General features: G+C 36.1%; 1 protein-coding gene across 1 annotated transcript in view; it reads left to right on the forward strand.

Annotated features, from left to right (window-relative positions):
* KCNH8 (potassium voltage-gated channel subfamily H member 8) overlaps nt 1-25,119 on the forward strand; it is a 174,186-nt gene that overhangs the window by 31,356 nt on the left and 117,711 nt on the right. The gene's annotated exons all lie outside the window — the stretch shown is intronic.

Consider the following 25,119-nt stretch of genomic DNA (forward strand, 5'->3'; position numbering starts at 1 on the left):
AAAAGAGAGCCAGGCAGAGTCATTCCATTGCATCCAGACAGAGGGCAGGAGCTGAAGGCAGGTGTGACCCATTACAGAGCCAGAATGTTACACTAGGATGCTGAGGTACCTGCTCCCTTTTCCTCTGCTGCTCCTGTGGTCCACTTCAGCTTCTGTTGGGTTACTCTTGATCAAGTTCATCAGAGGCAGGTAAAACCCAGTAGATTCTTGGATTGGGTCTTTTTCTGATTGTAGAAGGTAAAATACTTTCTATTGAGTGCCTCAGACTATTTCCAAGAATTTCTCTATTTTTTTTTTTTGTGTTTGTGGAGAAAAAGAGATAGCAGTGAATCACACAGATCTGCCCTTTTTTTTTTTTTAAAGTAATGTCTTGGCCTTTCATGTCAGCAGAAATCATATGAAATTACTACAATGATGTAAGAACATATTCAAAGTAAACACAAACCAGAACAGAGCTGAAGATATCAGACATATTCAGTTGCAGAACCTTTTTCAGATAATTAAGAAAGATAAATTAACACATTTTTTTGTCTGTTTCACTGGGAGTTGTTTAAATCTGAAGATGGAGCAACCACAATTTAAAATCATATACAACCTTCTCATGCTGAAAGTGATGTTGCTTTGATCTTGATGTAAACTGAAGCAGTTTAAAGGATGTTTATGTGAACTTTTCAACACTTGCTGAAAATTAAGATCACATAGCTGCAATCTTCCACTTTATGCTCCCTTTAAACACCTTTTCTGTCTGGGGTTAAAACCTGTACCCTGTCGTTTCTGGCCCTGTTGATATTCCCTTGAGAGTCAAGAGAGGAAAACTTGCCTGGCCAGCAGCAGCCAAAATCTGGCATCTTGTAGTAGACTTTATGTAAAGTAAACGGGAAGATAATCTCATTCAAACACAAACAGGTGATGATCTTCTATAAATGTTTTAGTTGAAAAATTAATTTTTGAAAGCTGTTTGCACTTATGCTCAGTCATAAACCAGAAAATGCCTTCTCTGTGATTTTCTTCTAACACTGAAGTCTCTCTAACACAGTTGATCTAAAAAAATGACATTGTTAAAAAACACAGGCTATAACAAACCCGTGAAAGGGTGCAGCCCCCAGTCACGGGGCTGAGGTTCAGTTTGTGTATGTTTATTCCTTAAGCTAGTGGTAAATTTATGCTTTCTGATATATAACCAGGAAAATAGGAATGGAACATATATGCAGATATGCCTGTAAATCCTAGTAACAACCTTTGCATGGATTTTATTTGCTTTAATTTCCTTTTCATTTTTGAACAGTAATATAACTTACACTGGCATTTCATTTCATTTTAGAGGATTCTTTACAGTCTTTCACTGAAATCATTATTGTCATTGTACACTTACATTGAAAAAGGAATTGTCAGCAAGTGTGGAATTAATTTCCTCCCTATAAATCTAGACTCATGATGACATTAAAAGAAGAGTAACTTATGACAAGTAAGATTTGAGATTTTTTTTCATTGCAATCTTTCAATATAATATCAGAAGCTACTAGGACTAGACTGAAATTTTCCAGTATTAATTTCATAGATGTATTGTCTCTAATCATTAATTAACTGGTTTTTAATTCTTGGTTTATTTTAATTATTTTGTTCTAGATTTAAAAATCCAACAAAACCAAACCCAAACAAACAAACACTATCAAAAAATCCTACCTATATTTTAGTCAGGCTGTAAGTTTTACTGTTCCTTAGGATTTTAAGATGCAATTTGTTTCACTAAAATTCCTGAAAGGTGTAATATTCAATCTTTAGAGAAAAGTGAGAGGTTTCAGAGGATGGTACATAATGACCTGAGCTAACTGTTTGCAGAGTGTGATTCATTCACTCTCTTTGGCTTAGGCGTAGAGAGTTTCTGCTAGACAAGCAGGTCTCAATTCAGGATGCTGGTGTATCTCACAAATAGCCTTATATGTTTAAAATATTTAAGGACAGAAAAGGAAATGTGTTTCAATGTGTTCTCAATAGCCAATAGACTCTCTAGACTGCTGGGAAAACCAAGATATTGTCAGTGAGCACAACCTGAAGTTTATTGCATGCTGTAGGTGACAGTGGTTAGCCAAGACACAAACTTGATCTTGTGTGACTAGTGGAACGTGTGATGCTAAAGAAATTTAAGGCAAATTTTCTTTGTTCTGCTTTCTTTTTGTCATATATAGCTGGTATATCAACATAACTTCTTGTGCTCATCCTTCTTACATGTATGTTGGTTTTTGCATATAGGAAAAGTTCGTTAATTTATATAACAAAGCCCTAGATTCTTTAAAGTCAATCCTTTTAAATTAATTTTTTTCCAGAGAGCTTGGTCAAGATAAATCACAGTACATAGCATATATGAGGCCATATATAGATAAAATTGAGTCCATTACCAAGTCAGGTCTCATACTGCCTGTAAGAAAACATTTTATGTAGGTCCTGCTCTCCAAAGAGTTTTACACGAGGGCACATTCAGAATTTCTGCCCCTATTTATAAACAACATGAATCATACAAGATGACTCATGAGAATAACTGCACGGAGGAGTGTGGGGACTGTACTGGGTAAGGTTAGGCTGCTGGTCCTTTCTCAAGAAAAAAAATGTAACTTGTAGATTATTTTTGTGCTTCCCTGGCGATGTGAAGCTGTGTGCTGTGCCAGTGTAGAGTCTCCTGGATGAGAGGAATCAGGTATTCAGGCTAGGCAGGCATTTTCCTTCCCAAACATATCAGGAAATTATTATGAACTGGCAAGCTTGACCATGTTGGTGCTTCTCCATAGGCTATATTGAAGGTTTGTTCCAGGACCAAGTCACAGGTGACCTCAAGTCAGAGGATGTTTGAACCACTTTTGCATTTATAGTGGAGTAGAGGAATCCTGAAAAGTTTGTGCAGGTGTCTTCTGTAAACAAAAGTAGGCACAAAATGGAGTTTAACCTTTCAAATGATTGAATTTAAATTGGTTTTCAGTGTCAACAGTTTTTAAAACATGTCACCCTTTTAAAATTTGTTATGCAGATTTTCATAGACTATAGTTTACCTTCTAAAAGAGTAGTAGAGTGGAATAATAAATGGCACCTGATTTCTGCTTTTCCATGAGTTTTTTTTACTATATTAAATATGCTGTTCCTCTTATCTAAATATCCACTTTAAGCCAAAGCCATTGTGTCTCTTTATAATTAGTGGATAGAAATAGACAGCTTCAGGGCATGATTCATTTGACCTCTCTGTGACACCTACATTAAAGTAGATGAATGATGACCAGGAAACACCCAGCATCTCTGTTTATAGAGGGACACTAGATGTCTAGTTCAGATTTGAATATATATATAGTCAGGTGAGACTTCACCAAGGTTTAAGGAATGGACTTTTAAAAAAGTACAGTGAATTTATACAGTCTACCTTCTCTTTCATGTATGTGCCTTAGTATCTGTTGTCCAGGTACCTCTGGGGAAATAATATCTTCAAATATTCTGCTACACAAACGTGTCAGAACACAATGTAATGTGGATGGCAAGAGCATGTAATCCTGAAGTCTCAGTTTATAATACTTATTTCATAATACAAAAATTGCAAACCATTCATATCAAAACTAATAAACTTTTAAATATATTCTGTTTTTTGTCTTAGATCTTGCAATAGGTTTTTGGTGCTTCCTGCCCTTGCATTTAAGTGTCAGACCTGTGAAGGAGAAATAGGAGTCTACAGTGGCAGACATGTGACAGAGAGACCTAATTTAAAAGAAAGATGACTAAAATTTTCCTTTGTTCCAGTTAGTAGTACATTTGAAGCTATGGTGGTGTCTGTCTTCTTAAAAACAAGTCAACTTTTTCTCATGTACTCTTTAAAAAATTCAGTCAGTCTATTAGCATCTAGACAAAATTTCTGGAGAAAGAAGAGTTAGAAACCCAAATGTCCCCAATATCCTGGGATATTGCTGATTGTGGTCAGCTCAGGCACTCTCTGACGCAGTGAATGTTATTTTTCATGTGGAGTAGAAAGGACTGAGAGACAGAAATTGAATACATAATTCAATAATCCAGTTATTTACAGATTTAACCTATTTGGGATCAAATCCTACATGCTGGATAAGTGTCCAGTCTTCTTAATTTCTGACTACTGATAAAAAAGAAGAAAGGCAACAAGAACAAAGATGCATGCAAATCTCCTTTTTTACTAGGAAGAGGGGGTAGGTAATTTTCAGCAAAATCTGTATTTCCAGACTACAGCAATTCTGATGAAATTGGTTCTCTGTTCTCAGGGTACTCACTTCCATGGGGCTGTGAGTTTAAATCCTAAATCTTGTTGCAAGCTTGCTGAAGTTATAATTGACAAACACTGCTGTGACTCTTCTGCATATGCCTCATGTTGCCACTCAAGTTTATGCTCCTGCAGTGTAATAAACTTGAATCACTCTACCTAGAGACCACTTTCAAAGCACGCTTAATAAATGCAGCCCCTCCATAAACATTGCTTCTAAATTGTAACTGGCAAGGTAGAATGTGTAATAAATGCATGCTTAGTTGATGGAAAAACTCTAATTTCATTCAGTCGTAGAAAGAAATCCAGAACAAATAAATGCCAGTTTGAGAGTAGGGAAGTCCTTTTTGTCTGCTACAGCTCTTTATCCATAATAGAAAGTCTGCTCATTTAAAAATACAACGCCATGTCAGACTCAGTTTACTGATATTTCTGCTTATATCACTCGTTTTAGTTCACATTATTTGTTGCATTCCTACATATGTCTAGAGTGTGTCCAAGGAAGGGCAATAAAGCCAGGGAAGGGTCTGGAGCACTGGTGAAAGACCTGGAGTAAAGGAGCTGAGGCTGTTTAACCTGGACAAAAGGAGGCTTGGGAGGGACCTTATCAGTCTCTACAACCTGAAATTTTCCAATATTAATTTGAAAGGAGGCTGTAGCCAGGTGGGAGCTGGCTTCTTCTCCCAGAACAAGTGACAGAGCAACCAGAAAGGGAGTCAAGCTGCAACAAGGGAGTTCTAAATTGGACATTAAGAAAATGTCTTTACCAAAAGGATTGGCAAGCATTTGAATGGGCTGACAGAGAAGTGGTGGAGTTACTATCCCTGGAAATATTTAAAAGACATGTAGAATTGGGACTCAGGAACTTGGTTTTGTGGTGCACTTGACAGTAATGGGTTAATGACTGAACTCAATTTTAGAGGTCTTTTCCAACCTAAACAGTTCTATGGTTCTAAATTTTTATTAGCTGACTTGGAAAATATTCTTAAATAATTGGTAAGTAGTTGTTGCAAGTGACATAATGACTGCTTAATTAATACTTATTTCTGTCTATGTGCTTGAAGAAAAATAAGTACACATTTTCAGTTTAAGCCAACTCCATTTATTCTACATACTGTGTTTTTAATCTTGAGGTTGAACACAATTTCTCAGCTTAATGCAAGCTATAAACTTCAGTCAGTTTTTCCCAGTCTTGATGAATCTCTTCAAGATGACAATCCTCTTACAAGTCAGAGGAGGAGGTTAGGATTGGCATGAAAAGCTGCCGCATGTTCTGTGTCTTTATCACAGACCTGTTGAGATATGTTAGTGGATTATACAGTTGGCTGTCAGGAGGGTACACCTGCCTTTTGCTCTCTGAAATTGTTTTTATTGCACATTATAACTGGCTGCATGAATAGGTCACAAACAATTCCCAAGCTCAAAATTAATACACGAAAACGAATTCCCATCTTCAATCTTTCATCTCAGTTGCAGGCTGCACCTTTACATCCTTTCTCAGTGATCTCCTGACTGGGAATGTGGGAATAGAAATGGCTTGTACTGAGCTAGAGAAATTAGTCAGAAAAACGAATGAGAACAATTGCAAGTGAGGAGAAACTGGAGATACTAGAAATCAGAAAGAAGTAAAATAAACATGAAGGGGAAAGAAGTACCAGTCTATCCCATGTGACAAAAACCCAGAACTATCCCTGTCCCAAATATAATAATACAGTGGGATTTTTGGGGAAGACTGAAACCCATTTTTATATAATTCAGTCTGGGCACTGATAATCATGCTATAATTATTTCTGTGTTTTGATTAGTTTTGAATTTCATGTTTATTCAGTTTTACTTAACTTCTGGTGAAAGATCAGAGGCTAAAATTGCAAAATAATGTTTAATAATCAGACTCGTGGAATGAGTTTTTGACACCAGTTTCCTCCAGCAGTCCCTGTATGCTGGAGAAGGATCAGCTAAGACAGCAGTTTAATGCAGAGGCAGGCCACATAACAAAATCCATCAAAAGTTCTCTGTTTTTCTTTTTTTCTTTTTTTTAAGTAGTAATGAAAGTATGTTTTTTCTCTCGGAAGTCTCTTCATAATTCTCTTGTTAGTGATTTGCAGATAGCTGCAATACTGCAGAGCTTTGACACGAGTGAATCTTGAATTAACTTCTGATCCGGTGTCAGGGAAAACATTGATTTTGTTGCAGTTGTTATAGACAAAAAAAATGGGAATTTTTAAAGGATTGAATCAAGGGAGTAGGTACTCAGTATGCAATTGCAGAGGATATCTCAGAAGACACAAAATATCCATTCTAATATTTACATAATGCTCTGTGCATTAATGATCGTAAAAATCATATTATAAATTAAATTGCAAAGTTTGCAGAACACTTTAAATCTCTTTGGAATGTCTTTTCCATGAAAAATCATTTGAATGGTCCATTAATGCACTTTTAGAGAAATTCATTGACATTGCTCTGCTTTTATAGTTTATAAATATTCTAAGTGTATTAATTTATCAAGCAATTACTTGATTTGATCCTGTTGTAATTTCTCTCAAACAGGTAAAGATGAAAAACCTACTAATACAAGTTTCAAGCTTCTTACATGTTTTCAGATTGACAGCTGAATGCTGTTTGACACCCTTGTTTTGCAGGGAGAAAGAATTTTAAAAATGAAACAACAACAAACTAAAAATAGCCTGAGAATAAATAATGTAACATCTGTTGTAAAGTGGGATGAAACAATTTATAAAAGAGAGAACGTGGAAGTTTAGAAACAAATTCTATTTATTGACACTAAAACAGTAACCTCAAATGATTATTGCCTAGTTGCTGTTTCATTGGTTCTCTTCTATAACAATATTGCAATTCAATAAAATTGGTTAATTGCTAGATTGTGATCCTAAAATCATTGTCTCTCCTTCAATATGCAGAGAAAATATTGTACAGAATGCAAATGAATATTATTGAAATCAGAATCTAATTTGCCAGCTGCCAGAGTAAAAGTGCTGGATTCAAATGAAATGTTTTTCAAAAGTACAAAAACTTAATCCAAGTTTCCAGATTTCCGCCTCTTCTAGAATAAGATAAATTTATTACTGTTAAATGAGTTGCCCTGGAGATGTACCAGAGTAAGTGAGAGTGGAGAATGAGATTTTAAATATATATATCTCTAAAAATAAAGATTTGAGAGTGGAAAAAATATACTGATTAAAATGGCATTAATCCCTTCTCATTATGAACTGTTTCTTTAGGAAATCAAGGAGAGGAAATGAGGAAATGATGGTGCCTATCAGGAAAGGGGTTTTGTTTGGTTCTCCTCTCCCACCTTGCTTCTTACCTCTACATTAAGTAGTAAAGTACATCCGAGTAGTTCACAGAACTATGGCATCATGGGATCATAGTGAAATCATAGGATCAACTTGGGTTGGATGGGACCTTAAAGTTAATTTAGTTTTAATCCCCTTGCCATGGGCAGGGTCACCTTTCATTAGACCAGGTTCTCAGAGTCCCATCTAACCTGGCCTTGAAGCACACCAAGGAGCAATGGAATCCACAACTTCTTTTGGCAACCAGCAGTATCTCACCATCCCTAGAATAAAGAATTTCTTTCTAATATCTAACAGAAATCTACATTCTTTCATTTTGGAGCCAGTCTTGCTAGTCCTGTCACTACATCCCTTGTAAAAAGTCTCTCTCTATCTTTCTGTGGGCTCCTTACAGGTACTGGAAGGTCACAATTATGTCACCTTGGATCCTTCTTTTATTTTCAGGTTAAACAATCCAAATTCTTTCAACCTTTACTTCTAGGAGAAGTGTTTCATCCCTCTAATCATCTTTGTAGCCTTCCTCAACAGGTTGATGTCCTTCCTGTGCTGGGGTCCCCTCAGCTGGGTGCAGTGCTGCAGGTGGGGTGTCACCAGAGCTGAGGGGCAGAATCACCTGCCTAGCCCGGCTGGCCCAGGACACTGTTGTCTTTCTGGGATGTAAGTGCACCTTGCCGGGTCATTCCTCTCTTCTAGAAACACCCCAAGTCCTTCTGGACAGAGCTGCTCTCAATCTGTTCATGCCCCAGCCTGTGTTGGCACCAAGCATCATCCTGATCCAGGTGCAGTGCCTTGCTCTTGGTCCTGTCAAACCTCATGTGATTGCCAAGGGCCCACTCCTTGAGCCAGTCCAGTTCCCTCTGGATGGTATCCCACTCTTCAGGTATGCCAACTGTACAGCTTGGTGTCATCAGCAAATTTGCTTTAATCTTTTATTGATAACATGATTTTGGTCTGCAGACTCATGACTCCAAAGAAACATCATGGAAAACCAAAGAGTTTGCACTTGAAAAAGCTTTTATCAGGATCCATTCAGCTGAATATTTTCAGACAGATTCAGAATCTATGAAATGGAGAATACCTGTGGGAAACAAAAGTATAGAATTTAACTTTGTGTTGCTAATATTCCACTTACAAGAATAACTTTTTTTAATGTATATTTTGACAGAAAAACAAGATGATATGATACAGTTTTTCCATTCATTTGGAATCAAAGTAAAGAAGAAAAAGAAATTAGGGAGAAACCGTATTAATGGAAAATAAAGGGGATTTCAGTGCTCTCACAGCTCCTGTAGGAATCTTATGAAGGGTTGTAACTACAATTTACATACCCAGTCAATAGCCAACTTGAGAGTTTCTATTCTAGCTACTACCTTTTAGTTATGGATACGGTGTCTTTAAAATATGATCAATGGTATTTAATTTTGAACAGATTAGCAACCCAAAGAAGGAATTAGGTTCAAAACTTCTTAATTAAAAACCCAAAACCAAACCAACCAAACAAATAACAAAATACAGCAAAACCAAACAACAACAACAAAAACCAGCATGGGTTGGTGGGTTGGTTTATTTTCTTTTTTTTTTTTTTTTTTTTTGGTGCTAAAAAGTCACTGGTTAAAAAGTCCAGTGACTGGAACAGGAGAGTCACATATGGTTTGGGCTCTTCTGCCCAGTAAAACTGCAAAAGTATGTACACTGGATAATTATATTGTGCAAAACATGGTACAGCAGTGACCTAAAGCTAATGCCTTTGGATGAGCAAAACCAGTGTATATTCACAATTGCAGACAAAAGTAAGCATACTCTTTATCAATGACTTTACTGAATCTGAATTGAGCTAAATCTATATAAAGAAAAGGACGTTATTTAGAGATTTTCAATCTCACCATTTTCATTTTGTAATACTGTTACATCATCTTAAAATTCTAAGTATTAAAGCTAATATAACAATGCAAACACTTCTCTTTGCCTTGATTCTAAGAAAACAAGATGTGTGCTGTATTATTCTCTGCCAGTTCTCTTTCCCCAGGAAATAAACTTGGGAACTTGCTGGATGCATTAAAAAATATTAAGTTTGTGCAATTGGCCTGCGGAAGAAACAATCAGAAGCCATCAAATGTATTTTGAGCCTTTTGTTTGGCTCTCAGCACCTGAGAAGTTCTACTTGGCTTACTCACCTTGAGATAGGGACCTCAGGAAGAAAGGGAGGAACTGGGGGAAACGTGAGGGGAGAATGCAAGGAAAACTGTAGTAGAGAAAGAGGATTTAAGTAGAGTGGAGTAAGGAAAGGAATTATGAAGATGCTCTTTTCATAATGGACTGCAGTTACTATGAGCTGCATATCCATATACCTGGTGATCCTAGGGTCTTTTCCAATCTAAACAATTCTACAATTCTATTATTATACATCCCATTAGATAAACCCAAATTTTTGTTTCACAGTTAATAATTAAGGAACTGCTATAACTCACTTGCTATAACTCTATTGTGAAAGGCCTCCTTAGGATTTTATTTTCCTTGCAAATATTCCTGAAATTTGAAATCAACTCCAGGAAACACAAGTGCAAAGCAGAAAGCTTGCATGTGCCTCATTTTCCTTTCAAAACAAAGCTGGCTGGGACACTGTTTGGGTGAAAGCATCACTAATGGTGCCAGTCAACCATCAGCAATTCTGTGTTCTGAGATGGGGTGTTGAACACAGTGGAACATCAATGGGGCACATCTGTCTCACAGCTGAGAAACAGGCTTCTTGTAAACTATCATGTTGCTGAAAAGTTTTATAGATTGCATATTAATGTTGTTATGAATGTGGTCTCTGTTTACTTGTGACTTTGCAGAGAAAAAATCCTTTTGGAAATGAAACACCTCAGTTACAAAAATAGGTTGTCATGATCAATACAGATCTTGCTTACATGTCCATAAATGTTTGGCTAGATATGGATTTTAATTTTGCTCTAAGTTTTTTTAGAAACAACTCATACTGAGTTTGGAAGTGAAATAAAATAAATGGGGCATTTGTCTCTTCCAGTTTGGTTTGGGTTACAAAAAGTGAAAACTTATTCATTTCAACAGCTGAATAGGACTGGGTCAATTAACATCAGCTCCTACTTATTCAGCTTAATTAAGAGCAGTACCTGAAAGTGTCTGGCACATCAGCAAGAAATTGAGAAACTAATAATCAGAAATTAAATATTAAAATAATTGCATACAAATGTATTGAAAATTTTGAATGTCACTGGATTTAATTGAAAATGTGGTAACAGTACAGGAATATACTTGTAAAGTGAAATCCTAAACGTTGCCTCTCATTAGAAAGGAAGATGTGAAATGTAAGTTTTAGAGTATCCATCACTTCTTGTGGAAGCTGAAATACGTACAAAAGATTGTTAGGTTACTCACTTTTCTACTGTGGGCATATAGCTGGTAGAATAATCTGGTTTAGTTGTATCTCTTGAGGGCTGGGATAAGATCAAGGGACTCAAACTCTGAATAAGGCTATACATTCTTCTCTAGGAAAGCCAAAATGGAAGAGAAAGCTGTTCAGGAGGAAGATTAGTAGTTAAATGCTGCAAAGGAGAAGGTCCATGTGGCTAACCTTTGTGTTATAACCTTATAGACTGTAGACTGAAGATCAAGAACGTGTGATTCTCAGGTTCTTGTTTAATTCAAGTTTGAGCCAAATGCTATTTCTGTTCCCTCTCATTATTTCCTATCTCCTAAATCCAGTCAGAGACGGATACCATAATAATCAATGTAAAACTCCTTTCCTAGGGATTCAGACCACCCAAATAAATAGTGATAGTTCTGGGACTTGCAGTGGCACTGGAGGCCAGAACAGGTGGGTAAATAGATGAGAAACAAATTTGACCATTGCTCAAAGCAGAGGGGCTGGGTGACCTCTACAACTAAAAGAAACTGCTGAGTGCCTCTGAAGAATGAAATTCAGTGTCTGTGGCATAAAATTTGGTCCTCTAAATGTCATTCATACACTACCAATTTACTCATTCATTAAAATGTGAGGATAAAAAGCCAAATTGAATATCCTTTACTGAAATATCACCAATGTATTACTTTCCAGAGCTCCAAGTGTATTTACTTTTCTTGCATGCTGCAAAAATGTTGGTTAATGCATTATTGAGGCCATATACTGAGAAGAACAAATGCTTTGGGAAATAGTTTTCTTTATTTCTGTTCTTAATTGATTTTTTTTTCCCTGTGTGCTGTTTTATATTTTCATTACCATGGTTCATGAAATGGTAAAAAAAAGCTTATCCTTATTACCTTTGGTTTCTTTTTTTTTAATAAAGCCATTTTTCATAATGAAATTTCATTTACTTGAAACTTTGATTAAATTTTTATTTCATTTTAGTCTTAGTATAAAATACATGCTCATATTTGAATATTGTTTGAAGTCATGCCCTTGCAATGTAGAGATTATATGGACAAGGTATTTTAAAATCAATTTTAGAGTTAATTAAAAGCTAGTTAGTAGTATTTCCAGAGAAATACCTAATACACTTCCTGATTCTGAAGAACCCTTTGTAATATAGTCAATTAGTTGGTGGGCTAGAAACATGGGGAAACACTGGGACAAGCCCAAAACATAATCCTATGACAGTATTCCAATTAATTTTGAAGGATTTTGATCAATTACATGTTTTTATATAGTAAAAAATGAACATCAAGATATTATTGTAAAAAAATGCCTCTTATGACAGCTTTGATAATAAAATTATCGTAATAATATCTAAAACTCAATGGTTTATGCAATTTTCTCTTTGGAATATCTTTAATGAAGTGAGGTGAGGAAGTGAAGTCAAGAGGTTAACAATCTTACCTGTGTAGATGTCTGTACTCCACAGTGTCCTCTAGAAGAGGCAAGCCAATTATGTCAATAACAGCTTTCCTGACTTCACCCCCATTTTTAATCCATTTTCCCCCCTCTATTTCTAATTTTCCCTCTCTCTGTTCCCTTCTTTAGTGTCTCTTAATTTAAATTTGGTTCATGATTAAAGCAGTTTAGAGGACTTTTTTATATTTTTTGAGTGTATGTGCTCATAAAACACCCTAGAACATAAGCATCTAACACTGACAAAGGATAGAAAGTGCAATGGGAAAAGGAACACTCTCTCCAGTAGCCACCTTGGAAAGCAGTGACAGGATCCATTGAAGAGCTCTGGGCAGTTCTCTAGTGCAGTGGCTGGAGTGAGGTAGATGCTTTTTCACTTGTTTTTTCTCTATTGCTATTCATGTTTATCAGAACCTCTTTTAACCCTTCCTCTCTTCACCACTGGTTATCATCAAACTATGGCATTAGTGTCAATTAATGAATTTGCCAGTAGTGATGTGTATTTATTACTTGTTAAGTTTGTGTATACACCTTTTGCAGGTTAACATTTATTGATACATAAATCAGTATTAATTACTTTCATGTGCACAGTGTTTCGGTTCATTCTAATAAACTGATACCTTATGAAGTGAGATAAGGAGGCAGTGGGAATGGAGGGGACATTCTTAAACCAGTGTTAGATGCTTACTCTGAGAGGCCATCACTATTCAGCCTTGCAGGTGCAAGGCCGGGAGAGGTGTGATATAAGAATTTGAGTATGTGGAGATTAAAGGAAAAATAATACTACAGCGACTGAAAACTGCCCCAATAATGCAGGAAGAGGTTACAAAGCCTTAGTGTTGCCAAGGCTACAGCTACAGTACCTAAGACACCACACAACATTTGCTATTATTTCTGATGCAAATCCACTGTATCATATTTTCTATGCTTGTATGAAGTAATTTGACTTTAATGGTCATGCTTCATACCTTTCATTTATTATTTTTGACCAAGAGTTGTAGATTTCGTGATGTTTTGCCCAGAGTTCTCATTATTGCTATTGTAACTCAAGCAAGTTTATTTATGTTGTTCTGCACAATCTGTGTAATTACCCTATAAACTTATTTTTACACATATGGAGTGGTCTGAAATGGAATAATTTTCCTACATCACAACACAACCCACAAGTTCAGACTCCTACTTTGTGCACCTTATTCAATTAGTTAGAAAAAAAAACCACCAAAACCAGCAACAAAAAAGTAACTTTTTTCCCTTTTCTCAGAATAATTTCAAATTAAGAAATTAGTTCTGCAATATCTCACCTACAGATGTTCTTTGACCTTTATTTGCAAGAAAGAAAGACGTGGGCACGCTCAGGTGCACTTACTCAACATTTAGAGCCTGACTGTGTATACGTAGTACAGAAGGGTTCTGATTTCTATCCTGGCTTGATGCTGTTACCCACTTCCTATGCTTTAAGATGATGCTAAACCTGAAGGATTTTAGTCACCACACCCTCCACATATGATAAATATAAGTCTTTATTCTGAGTCACCCCTTGAACATGTCACTTCCTACCTTTCCAGTGGAGTTGAACTTCCTGACCCCAATACTGAGGCTGAGTAGGTTAAAGGGAAGGTTTCACACTGCTTTGGTGGTCTGACCACCTGTTTTGCAAATGGCATTTTTGCTGGTGTATATGATATTGTTAGCTAAATTCTCCAACTGAATTTTAGTCTCTGAATTCTTCTTTTTTTTAAGTTTCAAAACAGTATTTAGAGCAGCAATGAATTTCCACATTTAAAGCATCAGATTGCATAGGAAATATGGCAGTACAATCATGTTGTAATTTATAGCTTCCTTCTACTTTTGGTGTTTTCGGTAAGTGCATTTATGGAACATTATTTCTGTATTTTTAGTATTTTTCTCTGTTTGCTCAGTTCCATTTTTACTTGATGAGATAAAGATATAAATATCTGTCTTTCTACAAATTACTTCTAAACTCTTAGGATGAAAAAGATGATGCTCTCTAGCATGAAATCTTTGCAACCAGATACAAGGACCTGCTGCCATTTGTAAAGTTACTTTTCATCACTTTCTTCAGATTGGGATCCAGAAAAACTAAGCAGGACTTCAAACTACCTCCCATAACACACTGGAATTAGACTGCAGCATTCTTATACCTTTTTCTTGTGGAACAAAAAGGTTGTTTTGCTTTTGTCTAGCAGGGATAGTTCCAGCAACTAGGGTTTTTTTACTTTAAAATATTTTGGACCAGTTATAAGAATTTCATTAAAAACCTTAGTGGAATTTGTATGTTTTGACTGATAGAATTCTCTGAAGCATTACCTGGTTCCCTAACGATTCCTTACTGCAGTACAGTTAACAGATAACATTTTCCTAGGTTTTTGGAGGTTTGAGGCTTGTATTAATTATTGAGCACTGGCCTATTGTTCTCCTGAGAGTCTCTTTCTGAAGTAAGGTTTGGGGTTTTTTATGTTTAGGTAGCACTTTGGGGAAAAGAGGCCGGAAGGGGTATTGGTTTTGTTCCATGGCAGAATAAAACTTTTGCTTTAGAAATGCCAGAGGTAGTTCTGTGATACTTAGTCTCTTTATTTCCTGTAAAAGAAGAACTAGAAATAGAACAAAGAAAGCAGACACACAAAGATCTAGATTTGGGTAACTATCTTCAGTCCTACCATTATTTTGGTGTATTTCTTCTCTTATCTGCACTGTTTAAGTCCTTAAGGGTTCAATTCAGTGAATTCTTTATAGCAATCTCTTTCTGTGCCTGATTTCTTTCATTGAGACAATACTTAGGACAAAGTATTTTCCTCTTCTAAGGCAATCAAAACACTGGCGATTTCACTGTGTATTTGTATATATGTACTCCTTTATTGGAAAGAAATTCCAGATGTTTTCTGATCTTATCTTCAGATCTTATTCATTTCTCCAGTGAATATCTGGATTTTTCTCCAGACAACCATTTTATGGCAGTGTTCGCTTCAAGAATTTCTGGTTCCCCAATCAGTGTCTTCCATAATTATTTGTATAACCTGCATAAATCAGGAGGTACAAGCTCAAATACTCCTGCTGTAAGCTATGCCAGTCCTCCAGGAAGTCCATAGAAACTTTATTATAAGAAATAATCCATGTCCACTTCACACATCTGCTTTTCCATTACAGTTATTCTACTTGTTTATTCTACAAAAAGACTCACCCTTCCTCATATTTTTAGCATTTTTCCTCTGGATTTTTATGAGATCATTCTTAGTTGAGAAATCCACTATAAGATGATTTGTTTTCCTGTGAATATGATAATTGAATTACATTCTCATCTGTAATGTCCCTCTCATCCTTTTCCACCCTCAAAAAATTTTTCTTTTACTGATCTTGCCTAAGACAATATCAGTGATCCTTACAGTGAAATTCTTAGGATATTTTTATTCAGAAAGGGTGACTTTGGGGTATACTGTGTAATTCTTTATTATGGCAAATATTGCAGTATACATTTCCCCTCTGGAAATGACATTTCCTGGTCACTGTTCATTATTTTATGAACTATTTTTAATATGATTTGTGTCAATTTTTCAAAGAGCATTCTCGGAATAGACTTTCTTTTCCACTGCATTGTTTCAGATTAGTGTTGCTTCTCTGAGAAAACTGCATGCAGAAATTCTTGCTGCTTACAGACAACTCATTTCACTGGAATAGGCACAAGGGAGTCTGCTTTTTCTCCCCATTAAAATAAACTCAAGATTATGCTTTAATTTCAGGGATTGAGAGATGAGCATGTAAGCTACAAAGGTTCAAAACTGTTACTCTTGAAGTTCTGACACCTTAATATTGAAGTACAATAAATACAGGGGAAAATCAATACAGTAAAACTTAACACTAGTTGTCATGAAATTGTCATGGAAGTCATAGGGGATTGTAAAAGTGATGGTGAAAAGCCCAGAAATTATGTATATGGGCTAGCACACATGAATATCATCTTTGAGCCTCTTTGAGTAACAATTTCAGGGTAGTGTAGCACTTGCATAAAACAGAAAATGCTTCTTATTCAGAGAATCTAATAGCAACATGTGCCATCTGAACAGATAGTGGTTTTGACATTGTCATTTGGGTATCTCACCTGTGAAAATGAAAATCATATGCAAAATTGAGGAGGTGCTACATCACCCTCTGTGGAGCCCAAGTGTTGCATTAGGCAGATGGTGCTGAGGAAGGGTGACCTCTGTCCCTTTTTCCTTCAATTTAAAACCCAGATGAGGGTCTGGTTTTGTTCTGAGGATTCATAATTTTGTTCAGGTGAGGAACCTTGGTATGAAGTGCCCCGTTGTCACCAGAGGAGAATTAGCATGCTTATGATTCATGCTTCACTGGAGTCTCTCCACAGGGCATAGTTTGGTCTATTTTTCCCATGGTCAGTTCCAGGGCTGCAAGCAGAATTTCTCCTCCTTTATTCCTGGGAATGGTGGCTGAAAGTTCCCTTTGCTCAGCTTGTGGACAGTAAAGATCTTCTAGCCTTGCATGGTAGAAGCAAGTGGAAGGACTTCAAAGATTATTCACTCTTTTTGCACTAATATCTTTTTATGTTTCTGTGTTGAAAAAGATGGGTTTATGTACTTACTGATAACATACTTTTATACAGGATATGTAGAATCCACAATTTCTTTTTAACATGGTCACTTTAAAGAGGAAACAATTTTCCATGAAATCTACTCATTTCAAAACTCCGGCAATTTTGCTCTGCATTCATATATGTGGTCCTTTACTGCAAAAAGTTCCAAATATTTTGGGTCTCCCAAATTATATCTACTTCATTTCAAGTGATAAGATGAAACTTTCCCAATGATAGGTAAACAGTCCTTGAACTCCACATAATCCCATTATACAGAAATTCAGTTTATTGTTTCCAGTATGGATGGTATCAAGATATTTTCTAAGCCCCTGAGCTACCACTCCATAATTAACACAGTCTCACAAGAAGAAAGGAGCGTTAGATTTCAAGGAGCCAGGAACATGATCTTTCAGAGCCATTTTATACTGGCTTCAAAATGTCTATCTTTTGTTCTTCCTCTCAGTTGTGCAAGAATAATGTCTGGTAAATATTCTTCCCTCTGTTCTTCCAGTAGCTCTCTTAGCAGAACCCATAACATATGGCTGCTCATATATTGCATTGTCAGCAGGACATACACTGAGTGCAAATATTCAAAGGGTTATCTGCTGCAGTAGCATTATAAATAGGTTCAGCAGGCACGTATGTAGTTAAGGCAAGTGTAGTATACTAAACCTACAAAATATTGTGAAATGGTGAAAATTTAGTGTGCCTGCAAACTGCACCAATTTTGAGTGGGTGACATAGCATTTAATACAGCTGTAAACAAAACAGATTTCAACTCCTTATTTCATTTCTATTTCAGACAAGTGATAAAGGAAGGTATGGACAGGATCACACTAATAAATACTGTTTGTGATGTGGCCCTTGTCTTTGAAAACATTTCTATTCAGGAAATATTGTCTGCAAACCTTTTTCTCAGTTGAACACCTGAAAGCCAGTCATGGTCCTGGGCTCTTAAATCATTGGGCTATATGATTTAAGCTTATGAGAACCCTGTGTGTTAGTTTGATTTATAGCAGTTCCATTTCTAAATTCCAGGTGAATTTTAAATCAATGGAACAGCTGGGAGAAAAAACCCAAACAGCAAATCAAATATAACTGGGTTACAAAAATGGTTCTTCTGCCTGGTAGATGAACTTAAAATTTCCATGTATTTTATTGGAAAAATTGCAAAACATGCTTTGCTTGGAAATGTGAACTTGTGCACCCTGAGGTGCAGTGGGTGCCCACAGAATACACTGAACAGCAGCTGAACTCCCTCATGAGGGATATAGGGTTCAGTTCTGTCAGGAAAACAAGCACCCAGCCAGTAACTTCTGGATGACACTGTCCATTGTCACAACATGCTGGTGACTCATGAGTTAGAGAGTCTCTTGATTGTTAATGTTTTCGTTTTTCTGATTTACTTTTTTTCCCAGTGCCATGTGCTGTTTTACTTGCAGCACTTCAATGCCTATAAAACTGGCATGTAAATATTTGACAGCTGCAATATAGCTTTTCTAGTTACATCTGCACTGTGCTCTGGCAGTCACTGCACAATCAATAACACAAATTAATTTCATCAAACAGGATGTAATCTTTATTTTTACCCAATTAAAAAAAATTGTCAATATCAACAAAGCTTAAGAGGGGGAAAAGAAATACTTTGTTATAACCTTGATTCAACTGACATATGTAAATTTGTAATTCCAGGTAAATATAAAAGCAAAAGCAAAGATATATTTTAGACTAATTAATATTTCCTTCTGAGGAAAAGATGTAGCTATTTACTTCTACTAGTGGAGCTTCATTTTGGAGAATTTAAAAGTCACCTCTGCTGAAAGTTTTTTTCTCCTTTACTATAGTCCACCCTTTACTATTGCACTGGTTGTTTATTTGAAAGGTGCTCTGTGGTGATAAATGAGCAGTCACAGCAGGGCTACTATTTCCACAAAGTCCTTCTCAGTGTTATATTTTAGAGTTCAGGTAGATTCAAATGATACTGAGATTGTAAAAGCAATAGGAACATGCACAAAGGTTTCTAATGGAGGAACAAATGATTTTTTTTTCCTCACTAAGATGCCAGAAGCCCATTTCACCATGAGGTTCACTACTTCTTTTGTTTTTCACTTTGTTTCTCTCTGAGAGAGCCTGGCTTATTGGTCTGCTTTCTTATAGGAATAGTTAATTTTCCTGGCCATGCAGAAAGCTGCAGTGATTATTCCAGTATTGACCTGATGCACTAATTGCAGTGAAAGCTGGGCTTGAGATCATTAAACACCGAGTCTCTTAAGTGGCTTATGATCTTGTGCTTAACAATAAGATTGGAAATGATTTAGCAACCAGGTGTCCAAATTTTGCTTCGATATCTCCATGCTGAACTGCATTGCAGATTAAGTCTGCTTGTAGCTATAAATATTGTATACAATAAAGCATTTGCACTGCCAGACTAAATATTATTGTAAATACGAAGTGAAAGGTTTATTTCTTAGCTGCTGAACTGAGAACTTTTCTACTTATTGTGAATTATTCCTGTCAGTTCAGGTCAAGCAGGAACTATTGAAGTTCACCCCTTCAGCTGAGTCCATAGGGCTGGGTACTTCAAATACTGATTCACAACTCTAAATTTGTAGCTGTTACCCAATTTTATGAATCCTCGTAATGACATGAGCAAGTCAATTAAATCAATTATAAAGGTTACAGTGATAGGTCTTTTGTTCATCAGTCCATACTTGTACTTTATAATGCAATACTTTTACCTTTCACTGTACTACTATAAAATTCATTGGAATATGAATTCATTTTTAAAGAAGGGTGGGAGGAAGTATCAGTATAATCAGGTTTTTTTCTGCCTTGCTTAGATCTAGACAAGTCTTCTCCTCACATTAGTGACCCAGTCAACAGTACTGAGATTTTTCAAGAGGAATTTTAACGTCTGCATTTTAAAATGTATGCAGTATAAAAATTATCTTGGTCTCAATCAGATTCAAAGGACACTAGCTGGCAAATTATTTTGAGCTCTAATTAAATTCACTTTCTTCTAAATGCGCTGACATAAAGCTAAATGTTTTCATACGCTACTTTAATCATTCAATTAATCAGTAATCTTAACTCTTAATGTGGTCATGTTCTCTGTCATGGTTATTTGCATGAACCTGGAATGAGATTTCCCTTGTTAAGTTTTTTGTGTACAAACTGTGGAATCAATTCTAAGTGTTGTAAATCCTTTTATCCAGAAGAATTTTGGACTGTTCTGCAATCTATAGAGTAATTATGTGAGTCACTTGCTTATTTAACGCAGCACCTTTGATTGCTAAAGATTTTTTTTCTTTTGTAGGAATTTTTCTTGGTCTTTAATTCTTAAATAATTTAACATTTAAAATTAGAATGATTGCTGGTTTTGCTTAGTTGCAAAGAAGTCAGGTCTTCTCTTCTTGAAAGCTTCTGTCCTTTGGTTGAAAAGAACTGTTAAAAGAACTGGGGAAGCACAATGATGAAATTTATAGCAGACATAGCCACAGTATTAAAGCAAAAATCCTTTTGTAATTCTTTGCTAGATATGACAGTAGGACTCATGAAGGGAGTACAGAATATAAGTAATACAGTGCCACCACAAACAGTCAGATAAATTGTGGGCATTAATTAGGAGGAAGAGTATTGCATAAAGTGTTTTTAATTATCTCAATTCTAGAATTCTATCATGAGATGTTTGCTGAATAAGATTCTCTGTATCAGACAGCATGAGATCTACATTTCTGTTGTTGCAGTTATGATTTTTGGGTATCATGTCATTGAAACGGCAACGTTGCCTAAGCCTGTGATTGAAGGTATAGTTGCTATGGTTTTGGTTTGTCTTATTTGATTGTCTCTGGCTTTATGCTGTGTTTCTGGCAGACATTTCTGAAAACCGCATGAGTCTTCCATTGATCAACGTCCTATCCTCTCCAGTAGGTTCTACTTCTGAAATGAAGGCAGGCATGCAAGCTCCTAATAGTCTTCCTTCAAACTTTCATGTGAAAAAAGTAACTTGATCTTCATGGAAAATGAGCTTAGAGTAAAAGAATCACAATTGAAAGAAATCTGCTTTTAAATTACACTGGCAAGCCAGGGACCTCTCTCATACTCATCCACCTCTACTGACTTGATGCTAAAGGAAAACCTTGTGAATGTTGGATATTCTGTGTTTAGGGTTCTGTTCCCATCTTAGCAAAAGCACTTTTAAATCATCCTTCTCACAACTCTCATAGGCCTGAACAAACATTCAGGTGTTTTTATCCAAAGCTAATACACAAATATCCAATTTGAATTTTTAAAATTTATTTTGCAGAGACTTACACCACTCAATTTCTGAGCTGAAACCTAGGGTCAAATGGTAAAAAATACTTCTGAGTCTGCCATTCTCTGGACTCTCTGGCAGTCACACTCCCAGCTCAGAGACTTTCACTGCTGGGACCGAAGCCCTTTCCCTGTGGGTGGCTCCAGTGACCCAACAGGTGCCCCCTTGACTCCCTGCACACCCCACACTCACACAGTCAGTCCAGCTTTCCCTACGTGATCCACCCCAGCTTTCCCAGAGCAGAGCCTCAGATGGCTCTTTCCATAAAGACATTTATTCATGGTGCAGCAACCCAGAAAGAGCCCCAGCTGGTGCCTTTGGGCAGGACCCTCAACAAAGAAACCCAAGGATTTTACACCCTCTCACTCTCTGCTCACACAAGTCTCTCTCCTGAGTCCTCTGCTTCTGCTGTGCCTCCTAGAGTCCATCCACCCAGCTGGAACCACCCATCTCTGTGCCCTTTGCTAAGCAAAGGGTTGGCAGATCATGGTCTCTCGTCTCAGGCTCCCACCCGGAGCTCAATCTGCATCTCAGTTAGCAGTTGGCAAACTGAGCTGCATCAGATTTATCCCTCAATAGTCCAAATCTGTTCTTTCTTACACAGATTTTCAGCAGCTCTACTCTGCTGTTCCAAAGGCTCAGGGTTGCATCTTTCTCAATAGATAAGTATTTTGTTTGGATGTATTGTCTTATCTAAAAATAAAATTAAAAAGAAACATCCAGCAGTAATCTAATATAGTCTCCTGACCAACCAACCTGCTCAATAAAATAACTTCATATTCCAGCCAATGCACTGAAAGCATAATATGGAATTCAACAACTTCTATATTATTATGGAAGTGTTACACACAAACATATACCAAAATATACAGACCAATTCACTGGTTGAATCACTTGTTGCAACTTTCCTACTGCAAGTTCAAAAGTAAGCAAATGTGTTGTCTTCCAGTCCATAAGTTTCTAATATATTATATTAAAGAAAATGTAATTCATCTTACTCTAGATTTTAAAATCCAGCTATTTATCATTGAAGATCATGAAATTAAATGCTGGATTTGTTATTTGGGTCACAACAGAGACTGAATTATAGAAATTTCACCCTCAGTACTTGTTTTTTGAAATATTTTATGGTGTTTAACATGCATGAGTAGCAGCAAGTGATATCAAAGATTTGAAGCTATAAAAATAAATTACATAAGAAAACAAACTTTTAACCAGAATATTTTAAGGTATTGGTTTTTTTGGGCTTTTTTAAAAATTTGCTTTATGTAAGAGGTAAATATCAATCACTTTATAAATAATAGTGAAGAATTGGATGATACATGTAATTACTGGACAAAATTTGTCTTGGTCTATTTTATAATGACAAGAAATTTTTCAACGAATTATTTATACATGTCCTTAGTTTGGGATTATACGTGCATCTCTCATTGTTTTATTTGAAATTTAAGCTCAAGAAGAACAGCAAATATAATTCTGATTGTATTTCCCTGATGCTTTGCTGTTGTACTCAAAAAGTTCAGTAAAATTAGGCTTAAAAGCCTTATCAAACACCTGCTGATATTAAGAGAAAGATTGGCTATTATTCTAACTGATGCTGGGTTGGCATTTATAAGTAAACTGCTTTATTCCATGGATGTTAAACTAACCACAATTATATCAGGTTTTATTTTGGTGAAAATGACAATAGAGTTTGGCCACCTGACATTTTTCATAAAATCATGGTGTGCTTGGTAAGCTCCAGTGTATTCCTGCTCATAATGACATTCATTCGCCACTGCGCATCCTCTCTACCTTTTCTGTCCTTTCAGTGTTCCATATTCTGATTCATACAATTCTCAACAATTAAAATTAAAAAGAAAAACAAAACCCCACAGCAACCTTTGCATCACATAACTGTATCTTAAACAACAAGAAACAAAGAAGTAAATAAATTTGCTAGCTACAAATATATTTGCTAGGAATGATCTGCTGGTCTTGCACTGTCACACTTTCATTATGCACTGCAAGCATATGATTTTAATTCTTTTGGCAGTGTGGGGATTTAGTTTTGTGTTGACAGGGGGAGCAGCATGTTAGTGCATGAATGGTAATGATACTTATTCCCCAGTTAGGCAAATAAAAATGACAGGCTAAGTCAAGCACTGCACTGAACCAGAATGCATTTTGAAAACACATTATTTGGTAAATGGGAAAAGACTGTTTTAACAATCATTCATTGAAAAAATGTAATTAAATTTATACAGAATGTGGGTAACTGAAGGAAAGACTTGAGAGAAAGTTGATCATTTAATTAACCTCCATTGTCTTTAAAATACTGAAAGCAGTATAAGACATAGTATTTTATCCCTCGGGTAATTAAAGAGAAACATAGCTGAAGTTGTTGGGACTTCGCTGATGTAGAGCTCTTGTGACAGTTCAGACTGAAAAATAGTCCTACTTTTCCTCTACTTTAGTGTATGAATTCTGTCCCTCCCTTTCGAAACATAAATAAAATATGCCTGTATGGGGATTAGGTATATCAACCTGAGTTTTCCATTAAAATAATTCTTTTCTTTCCTGTTAAATTTATGAATATTTATCAAGGGATTATGGGTTAGTTAATAGTATTTCCCCTTAATACATACACATGAATTCTGTTGCATATAAGTCTGAAAAATGAGGGGTATCTGTCTTGGGACTAGACTACTCCCAAGCTCCTGCTTGCAAGCTGTAAGGTAAACATTCCTTAACAAGCAATGGATAAAAAATAGTCTTTCCTCCTTCCATATGAAATGTAGACAGTTTCTGCCTGTGAATTTTTTTTTTTTTTCACTTCAAGATAAGGAAACACAGGGAAAAAACCTATATGGGAAGTTCATATGTTATCTGGAAAGGATCTCCCTGATAACTGAAAAAGACTGTAAAGGGCCAGAGTTGTTGACATAGGCTGAAGTTCTGAGGTACAGAGTTTTCAAAAACATTTCAGAGAGGGATGGGAATGAGCTATTAGGCTGCCAATAGGTTCAACCGTTAAATTTGCCAAAGATTGGAAAACAAATTAGGGACACCTCATCTGGCTGATCGATGTCCATGTCAATATGCTACTCTTGAATATATCATACACCATAGCTGCAACTTAAACACACAGAAGAATTATAAAGAGCATTAAATATAATAGAATGGTGAATCTTTGACATGCCTCTTTCATATGGGAGAAGTACAGTGGGGCTCCAAGAGACAGGTGACCGATTTTGGATGATTTTTTTTTCCTCAAAAACAAAACGAAAGAAAATATAAAACAAATCAGCAACAACAGCAACAATAAAAAAATCAACCCTTCTCCCCATAAAGCACAAATAATTCCCTGCAGTCTAGAATGTTCCTAATGCCACATAGCCTGGCATGTTGCTCAGCTGTGCTTTTAAGGATTCCCTTGAAAAATTATAAAGAATAAACTAGTTTGCTGATATAGGTCAACATTATCTTCTTGAGACCATGGAGATTCTGGAGGTTTTTTATGACACATTTGTGTCTGTTCAGGCTGCAGAGTAGTCTGAGTGGCAGCATAACACAACATTTGAAATTTCTCCAAAATTTTGATATTTGTCAACAGTCTTTGGTCAAGTGGTGGTTTTAGTGTGTTGATATCTATCTCAGAGGCAACTATCATAAAGTATTCCTTGAGGAGACAATAAGGCAAACTGTACAAAGCCATGAAGAACTATTATATGATCTGTGGACTAGATCAGTGGCTTAATTTCAGAATAATAGTCTGAAACCAGAAGTTAGATCTTT

This window comes from Cinclus cinclus, chromosome 1 (assembly GCF_963662255.1).
Source record: "Cinclus cinclus chromosome 1, bCinCin1.1, whole genome shotgun sequence".
Classification (NCBI taxonomy): domain Eukaryota; kingdom Metazoa; phylum Chordata; class Aves; order Passeriformes; family Cinclidae; genus Cinclus; species Cinclus cinclus.